At 36.7% G+C, this 25,082-nt stretch overlaps 1 non-coding gene across 1 annotated transcript; it reads left to right on the top strand.

Moving 5' to 3' along the window:
* The first annotated feature begins 3,939 nt into the window (after positions 1 to 3,939).
* Positions 3,940 to 4,046, top strand: LOC128294465 (small nucleolar RNA R71). The gene has a single exon (XR_008284775.1). It is a non-coding gene; the product is annotated as a small nucleolar RNA R71 (small nucleolar RNA).
* Positions 4,047 to 25,082: the final 21,036 nt, after the last annotated feature.

The raw sequence follows: 25,082 nt of genomic DNA, 5'->3' as shown, positions 1-25,082 counted from the left end.
TTACTACTAGTATGAACGAATATATGTATGATTATATATATATATATTTATATCCAAAATTTATTTCATAATATTCATAACATTCGTTCGAATCAAATACACTTCTTCATTTCACATAAATTTGTCTTTTGCATCACCTAAAACTTGTCAAATTTCAAGTCTGACACATACCCTAATATCAATAGATAACAAGCTAAATCATACCTGGCTTTTAACTCATTTACACATTCAATCATGATTTACCTTTTCCCAATGAACCATTTGGAATTGGATAGGACACTCGGATAATTACATAGATTGTATAACGCCAACATTCTAGACGTGGTCTTACATGTATCCTCAAAACGATGCCACTGTCCCCGACAGGGTCTTACTCATACACACATATTAGAATCACAATTCGATGTCATGGGCTTACTCGTTCACATATACCGAAATCCTATGTCATGACATATGTATCCCAGCTATTCCTAAGGTTCATACGGGGCTTTCGGACGTCACAACTCGATCGTAACGAATTCAGAAACGTAGAAACCAAGCCTTTTCATATTCGGCTATTATCAAATATAAGTTCTAACATTTCATAACAGCATGTAGATTTAATATTCAACTACAATTAAACATGTCAATTTGTTTATAAACTTACCTCGAACGATACAAAACGGAATCGGGCAGCTAGTCGACAACTTTCGTTTTTCCCCGATCCAAATCTGATTTCTTTGGTTCTTGATCTAAACATATTCAAATTAAGCTCATTCAAACATATTTTCATTCAATTTAGTCCAAAAACACATAAATGGGCAAATTAAAATTTTACCCCTGACATTTACAATTTTTACAATTTAGTCCCTATTGCACAAAACACAAAATACACAAAATTTCAAAGTACCCATGTTAGGACGAATGGTACCCATACCTATACAAGCCCATATATTTCATAAATTTCACATTTTAGTCCCTCAAATTATTATTTTTGCAATTAAGTCCTAATTACTCAAAATCATCAAAAACTCCAATACAAAATATGTTGTTCTAAAACATATCTTTCATTTTTCATCATCAAACAACAAAAATCATAAGCTATCAACAATGGCACAACTCAAAATATTTATCAAAATAAAAAATTCAAGCATGGGTTTTGTAGTACTCGAAGCAACGATCTCAAAAAAGTAGAAATTATCAAAAACCGAGCTAGTTTCATACCTTGATTGAGCTCCAAAACCACCCGAACCCTAGATTCCTTTATTTTATTTTTCTTTTGTTTATATTCGGCAAGGTGATGAAATAATAAAAGATTGTTTTAGTTATCTTATAGTATAACATATATACTAATATTTTATTATTATATGTTTTACATTTTTTTAACCTTATTTTAATATTATTCATATTCCACTAACAATGACCGAATGTGTCCATCTAAAATTCAAGGGTATAATTACATCATAAATACCCCACATTAAAAGAAAAAAGCAATTAGACACTTCATAAATTAGCATACAAATTTTGTACTTTACGTGATTAAGTCCTTTTATTAAATCAGACACTCAAATGACAAAATTAAATCACAAAAATTTCACAGATATAAATTCACACATAATAAAAACAAAATATTTTTTAAATATTTTTTTGACTCGAATTCGTGGTCTCGAAACCACCGTTTCGATTAGGGTCTAAATCGGACTATTACACCCACGGCCACATCGTACGGCCGTGGCAGCTTATCGCATCTCGTGTTGGGGAAAAATTTTGCCCTGTTTTAGCACGGCCGTGTCTCCTCCTGTGGTATGAGCATGGCCTAAGGCACGCTCGTGTGCCTGGCCGTGTAGGTTAGAAAACCTCTGTTTCAAGGACTGAGTCAGTGAATAAATGTTAAAAACTAAAATTTTTTAAAGAAATCAATATTGTTAGTGCTCGGGTTGCCTCCCAAGAAGCCCTTATTTATAATCTAAGCTCGACTTACCTCTCTTGTTGCGTGGACATGGTGGTTCGAGGAGTTTACACGCCTCATCCCTACTATCAATTTTTTCAACATAAGGTTTAAGACGAGTACTATTTACCTTGAACATGCCGAATTTGGGATGAATTACCTCAATTGTACCATATGGAAAAATGCTAAGTACCGTAAGAGGGATTTTTTCATTCGGTTCAGAAGTGGTAATACGAGGGTCTGCTGTGTCTAATAGCACTTTGTCTCCAACCTTAAGTTGATTTGGGGAAAAATTTAGCTTTTCATGGCGTGGTTTTAGTTTATCGTGTGTTTTCAGTTTATGTGTCCGCCATTCATCTAGTTCCTCAGTTTTTAGCATTCGTTCTTCATAGATAGGTCCTTTGCTTGAACATGGCTCATTTATGTTCTTCGAACCTATTTCCTGCAAAGTAGGTTGCACCACATGGTCAGTTTTAGTAGGATGATTTATACCACCACCTTCAATTTTCAATGTGTTACTCGAATTACGAGCTTGAAGGGTGATTGTTTTGTCTCCCACACGAAGTGTGAGTTCACCTGTGCCAACATCAATTATTGTTCTAGCAGTTGCTAAAAAGGGCCTCCCTAAAATTAAAGGAACGTTACTATCCTGTTCTATGTCTAGAACAACGAAATCAACTGGGAATATAAATTTGTCAACTTTAACGAGTACATCTTTAATAATACCCCTAGGAAATTTCATTATTTTATCAGCTAATTGAATACTCATCCTAGTTTGTTTGGGTTTCCCAAGACCTAGTTGCTTAAACATTTTGTAAGGCATGACATTGATACTAGCCTCTAAATCAGCCAAAGCATTATTAACATCTATGCTACCAATTAAACAAGGAATTGTAAAACTCCCTGGATCTTTTAATTTGTTTGCCAGCTTATTCTGTAGTATGGCTAAGCAAACCGCATTTAGCTCCACATGCGATGCTTCATCCAACTTCCGCTTATTTGTTAAAAGCTTCTTTAAGAATTTGATTGCGTTTGGCATCTGTGAAAGAGCTTCAATAAACGGTAAGTTAATATGTAATTTATTTAATAATTTAAGGAATTTACAGAATTGTTCGCCTGTGCGGTCTTTTCTTGTCGCATTGGGATATGGCACACGAGGTTTGTATTACTTACCGGTGTTTCTTCATTGTGGTCTTCCTCACCTCTACTTTTACTTACCACAATTCCTTGCCTCGGTTCTGGTTCAGGTTCCACTAACCCTTCCTTGTCTTGGATGGTAATTGCGTTGAGTTGTTCCCTTGAGTTAGGTTCAGTGTTACTCGGCAGGCTAACTTGTGTTCTTCAGATATTAATTTGGCGAGCTATCCTATCTGAGTTTCGAGCCCTTGGATCGATGCTTGTTTGTTCTTAAGTGTTGTATGGGTGTTCTAAAAATGAGTTTCTGACACCGAGATGAATTTTTTAGCATCTCCTCAAGGTTTGGCTTTTTCTCTTGTTGGTAGGGTGGTTGTTGGAAGCCTGGAGGTGGTGGTCTCTGATTCCCTTGGCCTCCCCATGAGAAATTTGGGTGGTTCCTCCAACCTGCATTGTAAGTATTACTAGAAGGATTATTTTGAGATTGAGGATTATTACCCATGTAATTTAACTTCTCGTTCTCCATGTTGTGGCCATAGGGTGGGTATTCTGAATTGCTTGATCCACCTCCACTTCCTTCGCACTGCATTACTGGGTGAACCTGTGAAGAACCAAGAAAACCATCAATTTTTCTATTCAAAAGTTCTACCTGATTAGAGAGCATGGTGACAGAATTGACGTTAAAAACACCGACTATTTTTGTTGGCTTTGTCCTCATGACTTGCCACTGATAATTATTCAGTGACATCTCTTCTATAAATTCATAAGCATCCTCAGGTGTCCTATTATTGATAGTTCCACCAGAAGCTGTGTTAATCATCTGTCTAGTCAAAGGATTCAAGCCATTGTGAAACGTTTGAACCTGTAGCCAGAGTGGTAACCCATGGTGAGGGCATCTTCGCAAAAGGTCCTTGTATCTATCCCATGCATCGTAGAGTGTTTCTAAATCCATCTACACAAAAGAAGAGATATCATTACATAATTTAGCCGTTTTAGCCAGCAAAAAATATTTTAATAAAAACTTTTCGGTCATTTGTTCCAAGTAGTGATTGACCCTCGTGGTAACGAGTTCAACCACTATTTAGCTTTGTTCCTCAATGAAAAAGGGAATAACCGAAGGCAAATGGCATCATCAGAAACGCCGTTGATTTTAAAAGTGTCGCAAAATTCTAAAAAATTCGCCAAATGAGCGTTTGGGTCCTCGTCCTGCAAACCATCAAACTGAACAAACTGTTGGATCATTTCAATGGTGTTAGGTTTCAGTTCAAAATTATTCGCAGCAAAAGCAGGCCTAACTATGCTCGGTTCAGCTCCTATTAAAGAAGGTTTAGCATAATCATACATAGTACGCAGAGCAGGATTCTGATTTACTGGATTAGCGGCAATCGCAGGAGGTAGCGGATTTTCCTGGTTTTCAGCCATCTCCTCAGTTGTGGTTGAAGTATCGTCCTCTTACTCTTCCTTTGTGTATCATAAGCTTCGCCTTATTTCTCTTCAGTTTCTGCGAACTGTGCGATCGATCTCACTATCAAACAGTAATGGTCCCGATGGGTTTCTTCTTGTCATACACTATAAAAACCTGCCAGAAATGAATAAAAGAAAAATTAGAAAAGAAAATAAAAATTTAAATTTCAAATAAAGTAAAATGGCTAAAGTAATAAAAATCGAGTGTTCTTAATATCTTAGTTCCCCAGCAACGGCGCCAAAAACTTGATACGTGATATTCGCGACAAGTTTTAAAAATTTATAATTAATCGTTCTTGAAACTAACTATTATCACGATGAAGGCAAGTGTACCTGTCGAACAGTAGTATAGCTTTAGCAAGACCAGATTGTCGATCCCAAAGGAACCAAGAGTACTAGTAATTACATCCTTTTTATTATCTAGCCTAAAAATTTAGGGGTTTGTTTATCTAAACTAATTAACTAAATTAAGGATGCACAGAGAGAAAATTGGGGAAAAGCTTTTGAGAAAACTCGATTGAATAAGACAATACCCAAGGAAAAATCCACCTAAACTTCACTTGTTATTTGACTCTGAACCAGACGATTTATTCATTTGACTTGATCCATAAAAATTCCTAAGTTATATTATTATCTCTCTCGAGACTAATAACGTCTAACCCTAGGTTGATGAATTGAAATCTCTTTCAAATTAACACCTAGTGTTGCTTTAACTCGATCTATGGACTCCCTTATTAGGTTTCACCCTAATTCGGCAAAATCTTGTCACCCTATCTCTAGGCATGCAATCAACTCCACTTAATTACGACAAATTTACTCTTAGACAGGGACTTTTTCTCCTCTGAATAAGAGCATTAACTTGAATCAATATCCTGGAATATTAAAACAAGAATTAAGAACACATAATTAAGAACAAGTCAAATATTTATCATACAATTTAGATAATAATAACAAGATCTATCTTAGGTTTCATTCCCCTTAGGTATTTAGGGGGTTTAGTTCATAATTATGAAAGAAAACATCTCAAGAGAATAAAGATAACAAAACATAAAGAAAACCCAAAACCCCTGAATGGAAATTGAAGGGAGATCTTCAGTCCTGACGATGAATCCGGCTTCTGAGATGGATCAATCAGCTTCCCTTGAGTAATTCCTTGCCTCCTACACTGTGCCTCCCTTCTAAGTGCCTCCTCAGGTGTTTAAATAAGCTTTTGAATGCCTAAGAGCCCTCAAAAGTGGCCTTTTCCGAATAGGACTATACTTGGTCTTGACAGGGACACGCCCGTGTACGATTGCTCCAGCCCGTGGTCAAGGCTGTTAAATAGGCACGGGCATGTAGTCTACCCGTGTAAGTCATGCTTCGATCCTGCCAAATGGACACGGCCGTGTGGCTTACCTGTGTGAGGAAGTCCAGGCCATGTTGATTTCCCTTGTGGGTCCATTTTCTCTGTTTTCGACCTGTTTCTCGCTCTTTTTACTCTCCTATGCTCACCTAAGTATAAAACATGAAATTAGAGAATTATGAGCATCAAATTCACCAAATCTAAGGAGAAACCATCCATAAATGTGCTAAGCATAGGATAAAAATATTTATAAATTACGGTTTATCAAGGACGTAGTGAAAAAGAAGATTATCAAGTGGTTAGATATGGGTATCGTTTATCCCATCTCAGAAAGTTCGTGGGTAACTCTGGTCCAGTGCGTGCCAAAGAAGGGAGGTATCACAGTCATAGAGAACAAGAATAACGAGTTGATACAAACTAGAATAGTTACGAGATGGAAGATTTGTATCGATTACTAGAAGCTGAACAAGGCGACTAGGAAAGATCACTTTCTTTTGATATTCTTGGACCAGATGCTGGATAGATTCGTGGGGCGAGACTATTACTGTTTTCTCGATGGATACTCGGGGTATAATCAAATTACAGTAGCACCGGAAGATCAACACAAGACAATGTTCACCTACCCGTATGGTACATTTGCATTTAGACGCATGTTATAAGTCAGAATCATTAGCTCACTAAAGACCAATATATTTGGCCAAATTATAATAACACATGTTATAAAACTAGGTCCCTATACATGCCACTCACTTGATAATTCTAGCATATGTGTTTATACTGTCAAGGTGTTGGCTTGATAGTGTGATGTTGCCTCTGACGATCTCCAACCCTGAGCTAACCTGACAACACTAAAAGAAATAGAAAGGAGGGGGTAAGCTTTACGCTTAGTAAGCCTGCATGAAATAATAATAAGCAATTTACTAACATGCTTTCCATACTAAACCTAACCCAATTGTACATTTAAACATGTTCTGGTTAAGCTACTTTCTTAAGTCATAGTCACTAAATTATTTATATCTGGAGTTACGGAACTCCAAATTAAGATCCATAATTTTTTCCAGAAACTAGACTCATATATATTTCCACCATAAAATTTTTAGAATTTTTGGTCCAGCCAATAAGTACAGTTTATTTTTCAAAGTCTCCCCTGTTTCGCTGTTTGACAGCTTCGACCTTTCTTCACTAAAATTTATTTATCTCATAGTACGAGACTTGGATAATGTTCCTGTTTATTTATATTAAAAGTAGACTCATCAAAGATTCTAAGCATATAAATTATAACCCATAATTATTTTTCTACAATTTTTAACAATTTTTCCAAGTCAGAATAGGGGATCTCGAATTCATTCTGACATTGTCTCACAAAAATTAGAATATCACATAATATACAACTTGTTTTTCTCCCCCTGTTTCTTTTATATGAAAATAGACTGCTGCTGTCCAACACTGTTTTACTACTAAAATTCATTCTTACATAATTTCACTTAATCTATTTTTTCTTATCGAAGTTCACTCAAATATCGAGCATATTGCTCAAAATTTTCTTAAACATATACCTGCACTTATTCATCATATAATTATGTTCACATGTATTTTTACTTAATCGATTTTCCCGTTGAACTCTTCGGAATAATAACTAATACTCAGTTGCCTGCACATATTTTCACACTTATAGCCAAAGCTATCTGGTACACATAGTAGCCTGCACTTAGTACTACACATGCGACCAATTATCCAGTACACGTAGTAGCCTGCACTTAGTACTACACACATTACCTAACCATCTGATACACGTAGTAGCCTTCACTTAGTACTATACACGTGATCAAAGTTATCGGGTACGCATAGTAGCCTACACTTAGTACTACACATGCGACCAATTATCCGTTACACGTAGTAGCCTGCACTTTGTACTACACACGTGACCTCACAATAGATCATTCGTATCATTTCTATTCCGAAGGCTCAACTAGGAAATTCTTCACTTTCCAACATGTTACAATTTATTCATAGTCCTCTTTCAATTTACAATTTACAACAAATAATCATTTTATAGGCAGCCACATTTCATATGATAACAAAATATAATAAAATAAAAAGAATCGATAAATTATTTACGTACAAATTTACCTCGAATCTAGAAATGGCAATTTACCGTTCTAGTCCATAACCTTGTTTTTTCCCAATTTAACCCAAATCTCGATTTCCTTGATCTATAATATCACATTTAGCCTACTAATTAGTCACACTATTCATATGAGTTTAAAAATCATATTTTTACAAATTTTCATTTTGACCGCTAAACTTTTGCATATTTACACTTTTATCCCAAGGTTCAGAAATTAAACTTCTTCCTATTTTCTTATGTTTTATGACATGCTGATCATTTTTCCCTTCTATGGCAACATCAAATTCTCACTCTAACATGTACTTATGAACATTAGGTATTTTTACTGATTATACTGTTTTTTACTCGTTTTCACGTAAAATCGCTTAGCAAAAGTTGTTTAACACAATTTCAAGGTTCTTATTCTACCATTAAACATCAAAATACATGCATATCATTCATGGGTAAATTTTTAAACATAAATCCTAGCTCAAAATAATGGTTATCATGTTACCGGGATTTTAAAAATACATAGAACATTAAAAACAGAGCTCGGAATCACTTACTATTAAGCTTGGAAGCTTGGCCAAACCCTAACCATGGCTGCTCTTGGTACATTCTGCTGTAGCAAGAAGAAAGGGACACATTTGGAGTTTAAAATTTGTCTTTTAATTCATTTTACCCCTAAATGACCAAAATGCCTTTTTTACTATTCTTTCAAATTTTACCCAATCAAGGCCATTTTTGTCCAAAAAGTTATACAATGGTTTAATTATCATTTAAGGACCTTCCATTTAAAATTTCATAAAAATTTGATACCTCTAACATGTAGAACTCAACTTTTTCACTTTTTACAATTTAGTCCTTTTTTACTAAATTAAGTGCCCAAACGTCGAAATTTTCGAACGAAATTTTCACGAAACTATTTCGTGAAATCATAGACCATAAAAATATAATAAAAATGAAATTTTCCTCATCGGATTTGTGGTCCCGAAACCACTGTTCCGACTAAGCCCAAAATCAGGATGTTACATCTTGGGCCACGCCGGACTCTATCAAAGATTTATCAAGGACTTCTCCAAAATTGCTAAACCCTTATGCAAATTATTGGAGAAGGACACGATATTCAAGTTCGATGATGAATGCTTAAGAGCTTTCAAGGATTTGAAGAGTCGATTAGTTACAGCACCTATAATCGTCACACCAGACTGGGATTTTCCATTTGGATTAATGTGTGACGCAAGCGACTTCGCGATAGGAGCTGTCATGGGCCAGCGAAGGAACAAAGTTTTTCATCCCATCTACTATGCAAGTCGGACTCTTACAGGAGCTCAACTGAACTATACGGTAACAAAAAAAGAGCTACTTGCTATTGTATTTGCTTTTGACAAGTTTCGATCTTATCTTGTAGGTACCAAAGTAACTGTCTATACGGACCACTTGATAATTAAGTATTTGCTTACCAAGAAAGACGCTAACCTGAGACTGATTCGATGGGTACTTCTACTTCAAGAGTTCGATCTAGAAATTCAAGATCGAAAGGGGGTAAAAAACCAAGTAGCAGATCACTTGTCCAGATTGGAGCCGCAAGAAGGGAATTCTCCTATTATACCAATTCAGGAAACGTTTCCAGATGAACACATACTAAAGGTAATTCATGTCCACAATACCCCTTGGTTTGCTGATATTGCTAACTATTTAGCTTGTAGTTTGATGCCAATTGATAAGACTTATCAACAAAGGAGAAAGTTTCTTTACGATGTGAAGTACTATTTCTGGGAAGAGCCATATTTGTTTAAAAGGTGTGCAGATTAGATGATTAGGAGATGCGTGGCAGAAGATGAAGTACAAAAGATTTTATACCATTATCACTCAGCTCCGAGTGGGGGACACTTCGGAGGTACTAGTACAGTGGCCAAAGTATTACAAGTTAGATTCTTTTGACCAACACTATTCAAGGATGCATATGCGTACGTAAAGAGCTATGACCGATGTCAAAGGGTCGAAAATGTCACCAATAGAAATGAGATGCCTTGAACAAACATCATTGAGGTAGAATTGTTCAATGTATGGGGTATTGACTTTCTTGGTCCTTCCCCTCCGTCTTTTGGTCACAAGTATATATTGGTAGTAGTGGACTTGTGTCTAAATGGGTCGAGGCTGAAGCTTATCCAAAAAATGATGCTAGGGTTGTAATTAAGTTCTTACAAAAACACGTGTTCACAAGGTTTGCAACCCCAAGAGCTATCATTAGTGGTGAAGGGTCCCATTTCGTTAACAAGTGGTTAAATTGGTTATTAGACAAGCATAGAGTGAAACACCACAAGGTTGCAATAGCTTACCATTCGCAGATGAATGGGCAAGCTGAGCTGGCAAATAAGGAGATCAAATGCATACTTGAGAAGGTAGTTTGCCCAAACCGACGAGATTGGTCCAAAAGGCTGGATGATGCTTTATGAGCTTATAGAACAGCATATAAGACACCTTTAGGGATGTCACCCTACAAGTTGGTCTTTGGGAAAGCATGTCATCTACCCTTAGAGTTAGAGCACAAGGCTTACCGGGCTCTTCGACAACTCAACTTGGATCCTAAGCTTGCTAAAGAGAAATATATGCTTCAACTAAATAAGCTAGAGGAACTCCGGATGTTCTGCTACGAAAATGCCAAATTACTCAACGAGAAACTTAAGAAATGGCATAACAAGCACATTCGAGTTCGAAAATTTGAAACAGGTCAGCGAGTCTTGTTATTTAATTCCAAACTAAAGCTCTTTCCAGGTAAGCTAAAATCACGTTGGTCCGGTCCATTTAAGATTCATCGCGTCTATCTGTACGGAGTTGTCGAGCTCCAAGGTAAGGGAGGTAATTTTCAAGTTAATGCTCAGCGCCTGAAACACTATTGGGGAGATAAGATTGAACGGAATGAAATTACGTTCATTTTATCATATGTTTAAAATTTTCTAATTTTCTTTTTTAATAAATGATTTAGGGTATCTTTTTGAGATTAGTATGTTTAAATAAATTCTGTCTAGGAGATTAGAACTTAAGCGGGACCGCTTGTGACCCCTCCAATCTTTCCTGGGAATTGATTTTAACATAATTTTCCGAAAAATTATTCTCTAAATAGAAATTTCAATTTTTTATTTTTCAAATAAAAGGGTCAATTTTAATCCAAGTCTTAAATTGCAACTCAATTCCAAATTTTCATTAAGTCTAGGGACATAGTTGAATCATTTTTAAAATTTGGTTGCTCTTTTCAGTAAATAATAAAAACTAGATGCCTCTTTTGTAAATATTTTCAAAAGGCTTATAGAATAAATGACTTTAGTTTAATAAAAAATGATAATTGTTAATATATAATTATATCCATTATAATATATATTAATTATTATCAATTTTAGGATTAGTGTTAATTTAATCATATTTTATTTGATAAGTTTTAATAATAATAAGATGATAATCTTTAATATATAATTATATCTATTAGCATAGAATTAGGATTAGTCTTAATCATATTTTATCTTTGTTTAAATAAATTAAATAGCAATTAATAATTTAATATGCATATATCTAATTATTAACTATTGTTATCTTTGTATAGGATTAGAACTTAGAATTTTATTAATTAAATTGTTTTAAGAATTCTACTCTAATTCCTATTTCTCCCTCTATAAATTCCACCCATCTTCCCATTCATCTATCACTCAAAACCCAAAGCACTAAAACACCAAAGTGTCGAAACCCTTTGCCCAGTAGCCACTCAGTTAGCAGCACAAGTCGCACGTCCTAACAGGCCGCAAGCACGTCCAGCTCCATCGCCCGCTTGCTGCACTAGTCTCAGCTCGTGCCAGGCCTTCATCCCGCGCGCTATACCTACCTTCGGCACCATCCTTCGCATGCCCAATTGCTACCTGCGGCCGAACGCCATTGTCGCTGCCTGCTTCCAGCCCTGCTACACATCACTGCTCCCACACGCACCACGCCCGCACGCCCTAGCTGCTTGTAACGCCCCGTACCCGAGACCGTTACCGGAGTCGAGCACGGGGTGTTAATGGACTTAATTCATTTGCTTACACAGTTCATTTTAAAATTTCCAGACAAGTTGGCTAACTGCATCACAGTCACTTTAAAAATCATATCTCGAGTTCCAAAACTCGAAAACTGATTCTGTAAATTTTTCCTGAAACTAAACTCATATATCCATCTACAAATTTTTTTCTAGAATTTTTGGTTGGGCCAATTAGTACAGTTTATTAATTAAAGTCTCCCCTATTTCAGGGTTCAACTACTCTGACCTTCATGCATTACGACTTAGATATCTCCCTGTACAGGGCTTCAATACTTATGCCATTTGTTTCTAATGAAACTAGACTCAAAAAGAAATCTGTATATATAAAGTATGACTTCTAATTATCTCTGGTTAATTTATAGTGAATTTCCAAATTCAGAACAGGGGATCCAGAAATTGCTCTGGCCCTGTTTCACAAAAACTTAAACATCTCATAAAATACGGCTCATATGGTCATTCCGTTTCTTTCATATGAAAATAGACTCATCAAGATTCGATTACATAATTTATTCATTATTTAATTACATTTATACTATTTTTAGTGATTTTTCAAACTCACATCACTGCTGCTGTCAGTATCTAGTTTAAGGTAAATTTCACCTATTTCATAGTTTTCCATGAATCAACTAGCCATTTGTCATACATAGCACCAAAATGATCGTGATTAACCATTCCAATGGCTAATCATTACCAAGCATTTCCATACAACTCAATGAACAATATACAAAATGATTATAATGTAATGCTCAAAATATATATAAGCCATTTTCGCATGGCTATCCGAATATATACATTACCAAAAGGTACTTGATTAACAACAAAGGTCAGTCCTATACATGCCATTATCAAAGTTCAACTAAAAGAGTACCAAAAGGGCTTTGATAGTGTGGACGACTTCGACTTTGACACTCCCGAGTCCGATAGCTGACTAACAAAATCTATAAAACAGAGAATCAAAGCAACAGAATAAGCATTTTAATGCTTAGTAAGTTTAAGTAATGAAATTATTTACGACTAAAGTATAGCGTTCATATGACTAAATGAATAATTACATATACGCATATTCCCAAAATCATATTTACTTCACGCTTCAACCAGTATATTCATACACAGGGGATCAAACCTAACTAAGGCCGGAAGTTTGTTAATCAATTGAGCGAATACTATTTAAAAGGAATCAACTTTCCGATGCATATACGAAACATACCTTATCGTTTGGATTTTATGAGCGTATTAATTGAAATTATTACAGCAAGATCGCTCATTTCCAAACCCAAGTACCTTCGGGATTTAGCCGGATATAACAACTCGCACAAATACCTTCGGGACTTAGCCCGGATATAGTAACTCACACAAATGCCTTCGGGACTTAGCCCGGATATAGTAACTTGCACAAATGCCTTCGGGACTTAACCCGGATATAGTAACTCGCACAAATGCCTTCGGGACTTAACCCAGATATAGTCACTAGTACAAATGCCTTCAGATCTTAGTCCGGTTATCATCCGAATAATCATGCACATATATCAATAAATCATAACACATCTATATTTCATTTTCATTACTAGAATTCAAACACAAGACACTTATCAACCATTACCATTTTCGGCTCAATAGCCACATACAAAGGGCATGATTTTGATTCGCTTTATAACATGTTCTCTATACGCATTCGGCTGCCCGTCATAAGTATAAACCAATTACCTCAATATATAATTCAAGTAGAATCATTATATCACCGTTTATTTGTTATGCTTATATGTCATGACTTAATCAAATCATAAACTAAGTTCCATTACTCGAAGACTTACCTCGGATGTTGTCGAACGACTTCAATGGCTATTCAATTACTTTTTCCTTTCCTTTATCAGATTTAGTTCCCCTTTGCTCTTGAGCTTAATTTAACAAATAAATTGATTTAATCATTTTGAACATCAAAGAGAAACTCAAGGTACTTATCCCATATATACATTAGACATTAGAGTCATATATATATGAAATCATGAATCAAATTCAACATATTAGCCAATATTCTCCTTTAGCCGATTATCTAAGTCAAGATAAAATCATCAATATTCTTACCTATAGCCGAATGTGCAACATCAATCTATCACTATCACCTACATCCTTAATTAAAGGCCGAATATATGCAACATCAATCTATGTATTCATTCATGTGGTCGAATATACATATTCCAATATGATATCATTTCCATTTCATTTAACACTTAACATTTACCACATATCAATTAACCAATTTTGTTTATAATTACAAAACTCTTCATCTATTCATGCTCTCATATTCGGTCATCCATAACTATACTAACCATATAACTAATAATTTTAAGTTTAAACATAAATACAACATTTTAGCACCATGGCCGAACACCTCATGAAGTTGCTAAGACCCATCCTTTTCAAATTCTCACACACACTCACATCCAATCCTTTTTATTAAGCACTCAAACTCAATCATCTTCATGCCTCATCACCACAACATCAAACACCAACCAAGAAAGACAACATCCATGGCCGAGTATCATCTCCATCAAATAGCAAAAATTTAAACCATTGGCTAGGTAGAATTCAAACTAACAACTAAAAATATGCATGAATTTCATGGAATAACATCAAACATACCTCAACCTAGTTACAAGCATGGCCGAACTTCTTCAAACCTTTCTTTCTTTCTTTTACTTGGTTTTTCGGCCAAGAAGAACCAAACTCTCACTTTGTTTTCATCACCCCCCCCCCCAATTTCCATTACTTTATTACTAACCTTTTATTTTATTATTTCTAACACAAAATATTAACACAAAATGTTTATAATATGTTTTAACCCATAGCATGGTCAGCCACTACCTAAAATTTTGGGTAATTTGACATGCAAGTACAAGCATTTTCTAACATGCATTAATAGATCCTTATAGATTAACCTATCACATTTTAAAAGTGTCACACATAAGTCCTATTAACTAAATTCACATGCAATCGACTAAATCGAAGCTTAAAACTTTCATACATTCATATTCACATATTTTAGACAATAAATATTATATTCAAATACTTCGGTGACTCGGTTTAGCAGTCCCGAAACCACTTTCCGACTAGGGTCAATTTAGGGCTGTCACACTGCTTGTGTGCTATTCTTTATTCATCCATCCTAAGCCACAAGCCCTCCAACCCTCCTTTTAAATTGTCATCTTTTTCTTCATTATTATTATTATTTTTTATTGTTTCTACACAAAATGTGGTAAGACCTAGTTTTCTCTTAATTTTTAATTTTATTCAATTAGTTAATTTTTCAATTTATTGAATTATTAATAATTTTTATTAAATTTCTTGAGAAAATAATTCTTCCATCTTATGATCAGGTTAAACATGCCTCGCAAGAGAACTCGTGCTTCCACTCAAATTGATGAAACACAAAACAAGCTCCACTGTGAAGAAGCCAGAGTGAGATACAAAAGTATTTTAAAAAATTAACAGATGTAACACCCCTTACCACGAGGGGTTAACGGGCTTAATCCACTTACTTGCACAGTTCATTTTAAAAATTTCCAAACAGCCGGCTAACTGTGTCACTGTCACCTTAAAAATCATATCTTGAGTTCCACAACTCGAAAATCAGTTTCGTGATTTTTCCCTGAAACTAGACTCATATATGCATCTACAAATTTTTTTCTAGAATTTTTGGTTGGGCCAATTAGTACAGTTTATTAGTTAAAGTCCCCCATGTTACAGGGATCGACTACACTGACCTTTGTGCATTACGACTTGGATATCTCCCTGTACAGGGCTTCAATACTGATGCCGTTTGTTTCTACAGAAACTAGACTCGAAAAGGAATCTGTACATATATGGCATGACTTCTAATTATCTCTGGTCAATTTATAATGAATTTCCAAAGTTGGAACGGGGACTCCAGAAGCCGTTCTGGCCCTGTCTCACGAAAACTTAAATATCTCTTAACATGCTGTTCATATGATTGTTTCGTTACTTTCCTATGAAAATAGACTTGTCAAGGTTCATTTACATAATTTATTCACTATTTAATTCCATTCTTACTATTTTTAGTGATTTTTCACATCCACATCACTGCAGCTGTCAGCATCTGTCTTTAAGGTTGGCTTTACCTATTTCATAGTTTCCATGATTCAACTAGCCCTTTAACATAAATAGCACAAAATATGATCATGATTAACCATCCCAATGGCTAATCGTCTCCAAACATTTCCATACCTCTTAATGAACAACATACAATGATTATAATACCATGCCCAAAGTATACTTAAGCCATTTTCGCATGGCTATCCAAATTTACACAAAACCGAAAGGTACATGACCTACAACAAAGGGTAGTCCTATACATGCCATTTCAAAGTCCAACCAAAAATATACCGAAAGGAGCTTTGATAGTGTGGGCGACTTCGACTTCAAAATCCCGAGTCCGATAGCTGAAGAACCAAAATCTATAAAACAGAGAATCAAAGAAACGGAGTAAGCATTTAATGCTTAGTAAGTTTGAATCATAAATTTAGACACAACCAAAGTATAGCATTTATGTAGCTAAACAGATAATTTCACATACACAAATTCCCAATATCATACTTACTTCACATTACCAACCCTTATATTCATATACAAAGATCAGCTTAGCCAAAGGCCGGTAGCTCATTTATCAACTGAGCGAATACTTATTTGTAAGGGCTCAACTAATTCAAAGCACATACAAAACATACCTCATTGTTGGGATTTCACAAGCGTATTAACTGAAATTTTTACAGCAAGTTCATTCATTCCCGAATCACGTACCTTCGGAGTTTAACCGGATATAGCGACTCGTTCAAATGCCTTCGGGACATAGCCCGGTTATAGTAACTCGCACAAATGCCTTGGGACTTAACCGGATTTAGTAACTCGCACAAATGCCTTGGGACTTAACCCGGATTTAGTAACTCGCACAAATGCCTTCGGATCTTAGTCCGGATATAGTCACTTAGCACAAAGCCTTCGGGACTTAGCCCGGACATCATTCGAATAACCATGCACATTTATCAATAAATCATGACACATTCGTATTTCATTTTCATTAGCAAAACTCAAACACAAGGCACTTTTCACACTTGCAATTTCGGCTCAATAGCCACACACAAAAAGCATGATTTTAATTTGCTTAAAACATGATCTAATCAAAGCATAATCTAAGTTCTATTACTCAAGAACTTACCTCGGATGTTGTCGAACGGCTTCAACGGCTATTCGATCACTTTTTCCTTTCCCTTATCCAACTGTGGTCCTCTAAGCTCTTGAGCTAATTCAAACAAATTTAACTTATTAAAGTCTCATTTTGCTAGCTTATGGCCGAATATGACAAGGAGTTTGATAGGTCATATGGCCACCTTTTAGCTCAAATACACAATGATCATACGCATTTTTAATCACATCAAGCAATTTAATACAATTCATTCGAACATCAAAAGAGAAGCTCAAGGTATTAGCCCATATATACATTAGACATTAAAGTCCCATATGTACGAAATCACGAATCGAATTCAACATATTTGCTAATATTCCGCTTAGCCGAATTTTCTAAGTCAAGCTAAAGCCATCAATAGGCTAGCTATGGCCGAACATACACATCAACTCATATACTCATTCATGTGGCCGAACATACACATCAACTCATATACTCATTCATGTGGCCGAACATACATGTCTATGTTGGGGCCGATTGCAACACTTAATACATTCTACAAGTATGGTCACTTGTATTGACTAAACACCATTTTGTTTCAAGTTCAAAACTTGGCTAATACACACATATACACTAGTAAATCAAACACTAGCATTTGCACTTCACCTTACTACCATTTCTCATCCAATAACGTGAACAACAACATATTTCTCTTCTACTTCCTACCATGGCCAAATGCATCACAACACCATACCATTTCGATTTTGGTCATGGTTAAACAAAGAACTTAATGTCTCACTCAAAAAAAATGCTAAAAAGAAGATTTAAGAGTCATCAATCCACCTTCACATGCATCATTTCAAAGCTTCATTTTTAGCATGTAAATGATATCAACACCAAGCAAGAATGATGCATCCATGGCGAAAGTGTCATTTCCACCACCTAGCAAGATTTAGACCATGGGCTAGGTAGAACTCAAGCTACCAACTAAAACATGCATGCATCTCATGGACAACATCAAACATACCTTAGTCTAGCAAATCACCATAGCCGATTGTTTCAAGCTCCTCCCCTTCCTTTCTTTCCTCTATTCGGCCAAGGATGAACCAAAGGACACAACTTGTTTTCTTTCTTCCTTAGAATTTTCAGCCAAAAGAAGTGAAAAATGATGGACACTTTTTTTTCTTCTTCTTTCCCTCAACTCACGGCAATGGGGGGGACACTCACACCATTCTTTTTTTTTTCTTCCATTTCTTTATTACCCATACTCCTTATTTTATTTTTCCTAACATACACCATTGTCACAACATGTTTTATGACATGTTTTGCCCATCATCCTTTGTCATGGCCGGCCACTAGCAAATAAAAAGGGGGAAATTGACATGCAAGTCCACCCCTTTGATTACATGCACTAATAGATCCTTATAGATTTACCTATTACATTTCAAAAGTGTCACACATAAGTCCTATCGACTAATTTCACATGCAATTTACTAAATCGAAGCTTAAAACTTTCACACATTCATAATCACATATTTTAGACAATAGATATCATATTCAAATAATTTGGTGACTCGGTTTAGCGGTCCCGAAACCGCTTTCCGACTAGGGTCACTTTAGGGCTGTCACAACTCTCCCCCACTTAAGAAATTTTCGTCCCTGAAAATCTTACCGGTAAATAGGTTTGGGTATCGCTCTCTCATAGAGTTCTCGGGTTCCCAAGTAGCTTTTTCTATCCCGTGTTTGAGCCATAACACTTTTACTAAAGGAACCTTTTTGTTTCGTAATTCTTTCACTTCACGAGCTAGGATACGAATCGGTTCTTCTTCATAACTCATATCAGCTTGAATTTCGACCTCGGAGGGGTTTATTACGTGTGAAGGATCGGATCTGTAACGTCGAAGCATCGAAACATGAAAAACGTTGTGGATCCTTTCGAGTTCAGGGGGCAAAATCAATCTATACGCAACTGGACCAACTCGTTCGGAGATTTCGTACGGCCCAATGAATCTCGGACTCAATTTGCCCTTACGGCCAAATCTGAGTATCTTTTTCCAAGGCGACACCTTAAGAAACACTCTGTCTCCCACCTGATACTCAATATCTCTTCGTTTTAAATCCGCGTACGACTTCTGACGATCTGATGCTGCCTTCAGACTTTCACGAATTATTTTTACTTTCTGTTCAGCATCTTTAATCAAATCCACATCGAAAATTTTGCTTTCACCGAGCTCGGTCCAAAACAATGGTGTACGGCATTTACGCCCGTACAAGGCCTCGTAAGGTGCCATCTTAATACTTGATTGAAAACTATTGTTGTAAGCGAATTCAATCAAAGGTAAATACCATTCCCATGAACCACTAAACTCAAGGATGCAGCATCTCAACATATCCTCGAGTATTTGAATTATCCGCTCGGATTGACCATCGGTTTGGGGGTGAAAAAGCGGTGCTAAAATGCAACTTGGTACCCAAAGCTTCTTGCAATTTCTTCCAAAATTGTGAGGTGAATCTCGGATCTCTATCCGACACAATAGAAATCGGTACCCCGTGTAATTTCACAATCTGAGAAACATATAATTCAGCTAGTTTATCCAATGAAAAATCCGTACGTACGGGGATAAAATGAGCCGACTTAGTCAGTCTATCCACAACAACTTGTAACACCCCGAACCCGAGACCATCCCAGTCAGGCTGGAAAACTGCGTCACCGTCGCCTTAAAAATCATATCTTGAGTTTCAAAACTCAGAAACTGGTTTCGTAAATTTTCCCTGAATTTAGACTCATATATCCATCCATGGATTTATTTCTAGAATTTTTGGTCGGGCCAATTGGTACAGTTTATTAGTTAAAGTCACCCATGTTACAGGGATCGACTGCTCTGACCTTCGCGCGTTACAACTTGAATATCTCACTGTACAGGACTTTAATTCTGGTGCCGTTTGTTTCTAATGAAACTAGACTCAAAATGGAATCTGTACATATAAGGCATGACTCCTAATTCTTTCTGGATAATTTATAGAAAATTTTTAAAGTTGCGACAGGGCACCCAGAAACCGTTCTGGCCCTGTCTCACAATAGCCTTAATATCTCTTAACATGTAACTCCTATGACCATTTCGTTTCTTCCATATGAAAATAGACTCATCAAGGTTCATTTACATAACTTATTCACTATTTAATACCATTCCTACAAATTTTGGTGATTTTTCACATTCACGTCACTGCAGCTGGCAGCATCTGTTTTAAGGTAGGTCTTACCTATTTGGTAGTCTCCATGAACCAACTAGTCTTGCCATACATAGGTTCATATATGATCATTTTAACCATGCCAATGGCTGATCATGTGACCAACATTCCCATTTCCAATCCATAGCCACATCATGACACCAAATATATACATACAAACCACAAATAGTCTAAGTTCATGCTTCCTTTTTGAGCCATTTTCGCATGGCCGTATATATATACATCACAACATATTTAACCAACAAGGGTAGTCCTATACATGCCATTTCAAGTTCAACCAAAATTTATACCAAAATGGAGGCTTGATAGTTTGGATGACTTCGACTTCAACGATCCCAAATCCGATTGCTTGAGCGAAATCTAGAAAACCGAGAGCCAAAGCAACGGGTAAGCATTTTTATGCTTAGTAAGTCTCAAGGAATATAATCAACTCTAATTACAGCAATACATTCACATAGCCAAATGCATCATTTCATTAATACACATTCTTACTTCACACTTCATCATTATATAATTTCACAAAGTATCAATCAATTCAATAACTGAAATTCATTAGTCGATTGAGCGAATGTTGCTCAAACATGTCGACTTTCCAATGCACATATAAACGTACCTCATTCTTTGGGCTTTTCGAGTGTACTCATTGAATTTATTACAGCAACCAACACTCACCTCCAGCCCAAGATTCTTCGAATATAACCGGATATAACCATGTGCACAAATGCCTTCGGTCTTAGCCCGGATAGAATGTCTCGCACGAATGCCTTTGGTCTTAGCCGGATGTAGCCACTAGCACAATTGCCTTGGTCTTAACCCGGATATAATTTCCAGCATAATTGTCTTGATTTAGCCCGGATATCATTCAATTTCCATGAACACATACATCAATTATCATTGGACATACATATTTCATTTTAGTTATTAAGGCTCAAACGCAATTATAGTCACAAGCATATTCGCCGGGACTTAGCCGGGTAGAATTCAAATACTCATGCACACATAATCAATAATCAATACACATCCATACTTTATTTCACATAATTCAAGTAGGGTCACTTCTTGAGGACTTACCTCGGATGTTGTCGAACGGCTTTTTTTGGCTATTCGATCACTTTCTCCTTCCCCTTGTCCAATTGTGGCCCTCTAAGCTCTTGAGCTAATTCAAACAAATTCAATTTATTAAAACCTCATTGTGCTAGCTTATGGCCGAATATGACAAGGAGTTTAAATGGTCATATGGCCACCCTTTAGCTTGAATACACAATGGTCATGCACATTTTATTCTACATCAAGCAATTCAATACAATTTATTCGAGCATCAAGGAAATGCTAAGGCCTTCAATAGGCTACCCAAGGCCGAATATTCATGTACATGTTGAGGCCAATTTGGCACTTAATACCTCACAAAAACAGCATGCATTTACTAGTTAATGCTTTGCATATTGTAGCTCAAAACTTATAATATAGCATCAAGCACTCATATGTGTGCTAGGAATAATGTGCTTGCAATTTCACAAGCATTCTTCAACATCTTCTTCTTTAAACAAACATATTCATCACTTACTTCATAGCCCAAAACATAATGTGCAATCATATATATATACATATATGAGCATGGTCAATTTCAAGGTGTCCATAGCCATCCAAAATACAAATTTTAACTAACATGCAAGAAGCATGAACCATGCTCATGAATGCATCATGGCGAATATGACAATCATGCCCTTTTCAACTTCAATCATGATTAAACAAAAGAAAACTCAAAATCTTACTCAAGAGTAGACAATCCATCATTGCATGCATCATCATCAAGCTTCACACTTAGCATGCAATGGCTTTATCACCATAACAACTTTGGCCAAATACCATTTCCATGGCATAACAAAGATTTGAGCCATGGCTAACATGCACATCAAGTTAGCAACCAAAACATGCATGAAACTCCCAACACAACCTCATACGTACCTTAATCTTGATGCAAACTTAGCCAAATCTCCTTCTAGATCTCTTCCAACCCAAGCATGAAGCAAAAATCCTCCCCCTTTTCCCTTAGTATTTTCGGCCAAGAAGATGAGAAAGGATGAACAAATTTTTTTCTTTTCTTTCTTTAGGATATTCGCCAAGCCTATGGAGAAAGATGAACACTTTTTTTTTGTTTCTCATCCTACTAACACTAATTTTTTTTCCATACTCTTATTTTATTATTTCTAACATCATCCATTAGTAAAACATGTTGGGAACATGTTTCCCTTGCCCATAATTTGTCATGGCGGCCATCCACCTTAGGAAATGGGATAATTGACATGCAACTCCATTTATTTCACTTCATGCATTATTAGGCCACTTAAAAATACACCTATCACATTTTCAAGTCCTAGCACATGGGTCCTTTCTTATAAATTTGCACCTAATTAATAAAAATCGAGACACGAAATATTTACGCATACAAATTCCACATACAATAAGCACGGAATATAACACCTAATTATTCTTGTGACTCGATTTCGTGGTCCCAAACCACTCTCCGACTAGGGTCACATTAGGGTGTCACAACTCTCCCTCACTTAAGAGATTTTCGTCCCGAAAATCTTACGATAAATAGGTTTGGATATCGCTCTCTCATAGAGTTCTCGGTCTCCCAAGTAGCTTCTTCTATCCCGTGCTTGAGCCATAACACTTTCACTAGCAGAACCCGCTTGTTTCAGAACTCTTTCACTTCTCGTGATAGGATACGAATCGGTTCTTCCTCATAACTCATATTAGCTTGGATTTCCATTTCGATGGACTAATCACGTGCGATGGATCGGATCTATAGCGTCAAGCATCGAAACGTGAAAGACATCGTGAACCTTTTGAGTTCGGGGCAAAATCAAACGATATGCCACCGGACCGACTCGCTCGGATATCTCATATGGCCCAATGAACCTCGGGCTCAACTTGCCCTTACGGCCGAATCGAGTATCTTTTTCCAAGGCGATACCTTGAGAAACACTTTATCACCCACGATACTCGATATCCTTACGCTTCAGTCCGCGTCGACGCCCCGACGATCGGAGGCTATCTTCGACTTTCACGGATTACTTTCACTTTCTGCTCAAAGATCTCTAATCAAATCCACCGAAAATCTTGCTTTCACCAAGCTCACCAAAACAATGGTGTACGGCATTTACGATCGTACAAAGCCTCGTAGGGTGCCATCTTAATACTTGATTGAAAGTCGTTGTTGTAAGCGAATTCAATCAACGGCAAATACCGCTCCCATGAACCACTAAACTCGAGGACGCAACATCTTAACATATCCTCAAGTATCCGAATTATCCGCCGGATTGACCATCGGTTTGGGGGTGAAAGGCGGTGCTGAAATGCAACTTGGTACCCAAAGCTTCTTGCAACTTTTTCCAAAATCGCGAGGTAAATCTCGGATCTCTATCCCACACGATGGAAATAGGCACCCGTGTAATCTCATAATCGAGAAACGTACAATTCGGCTAGTTTGTCCATTGAAAATCCGTATGTATGAGAGGATAAAGTGGGCCGACTTAGTCAATCTATCTACCACGACCCAAACCGCATCCTTCTTACTTGTCGACAATGGCGGTCCGGATACAAAGTCCATTGTGACTCGATCCCATTTCCACTCGGGTATCGTGATTGGTCAAGTAATCTGAAGGCACCGATGTTCCGCTTTCACTTGTTGGCATATTAAACATCTCAAACAAAGTCGGAGATGTCTCGCTTCATACCATGCCACCAAAATCGACGTTTCAAATCATTGTACATCTTCATTACTCCCGGGTGGATTGCCATTCGGCTACAATGGGCTTCATTCAGAATTATCGAAATGAGTTCCAAATTTTTGGAACACAGACGACTTTTGAACCTCAAACAATCGTCATCATCGATTTGAAATTCGAGTCCTTGTTCGGCACACACTCACCCGTTTTGCGACCAACTCGTCGTCGACTTTCTCGAGCTTCTCGAATTTGATGTATCAACAAAGTGGTTTGGCTTTCAATTCAGCTACTAATACACTATCGGATCGAGCAGACAAGTGCACGTTCATCGCTCAGTAAAGCGAATAATGATTTACGACTCAAGGCATCCGCAACCACATTCGCCTTTCCGGGTGATAGTCAATGACCAGCTCGTAATCCTTTAATGACTCGAGCCAACGTCTTTGTCGCAGATTTAAGTCTCTTTGGGTCATCAAATATTTGAGACTTTTGTGATCCGAGTACACATGGAACCTTTCACCAAATAAATAATGTCGCCAAATCTTTAAAGGCGAACATGATGGCGCCAATTCGAGATCATGAGTCGGATAATTTTTCTCATGTGGCTTTAATTGCCTCGCGCGATAGGCCACAACTTGACCTTCTTGCATTAATACGCTAACCTAACCCAAGTAGGAGGCGTCGCTATAGATGACAAACTCTTTCTTTGGACTCGGGTTGCACTAGAATTGGGGCTTCATCAAATAAGTTTTCATTGATCGAAACTTTTTGGCATTTCTCCGTCCATTCGAACTTAACATCCTTTTGGAGTAAGCCGTCATCGGCGTGGCTATCGTTGAGAAGCCTTTACAAATCGTCG

This window comes from Gossypium arboreum, chromosome 6 (genome assembly GCF_025698485.1).
Source record: "Gossypium arboreum isolate Shixiya-1 chromosome 6, ASM2569848v2, whole genome shotgun sequence".
NCBI classification, from domain to species: Eukaryota; Viridiplantae; Streptophyta; class Magnoliopsida; order Malvales; family Malvaceae; genus Gossypium; species Gossypium arboreum.
Note: the sequence above shows the minus strand (reverse complement) of the source record. Positions and strands in the feature narration are given on the sequence as shown.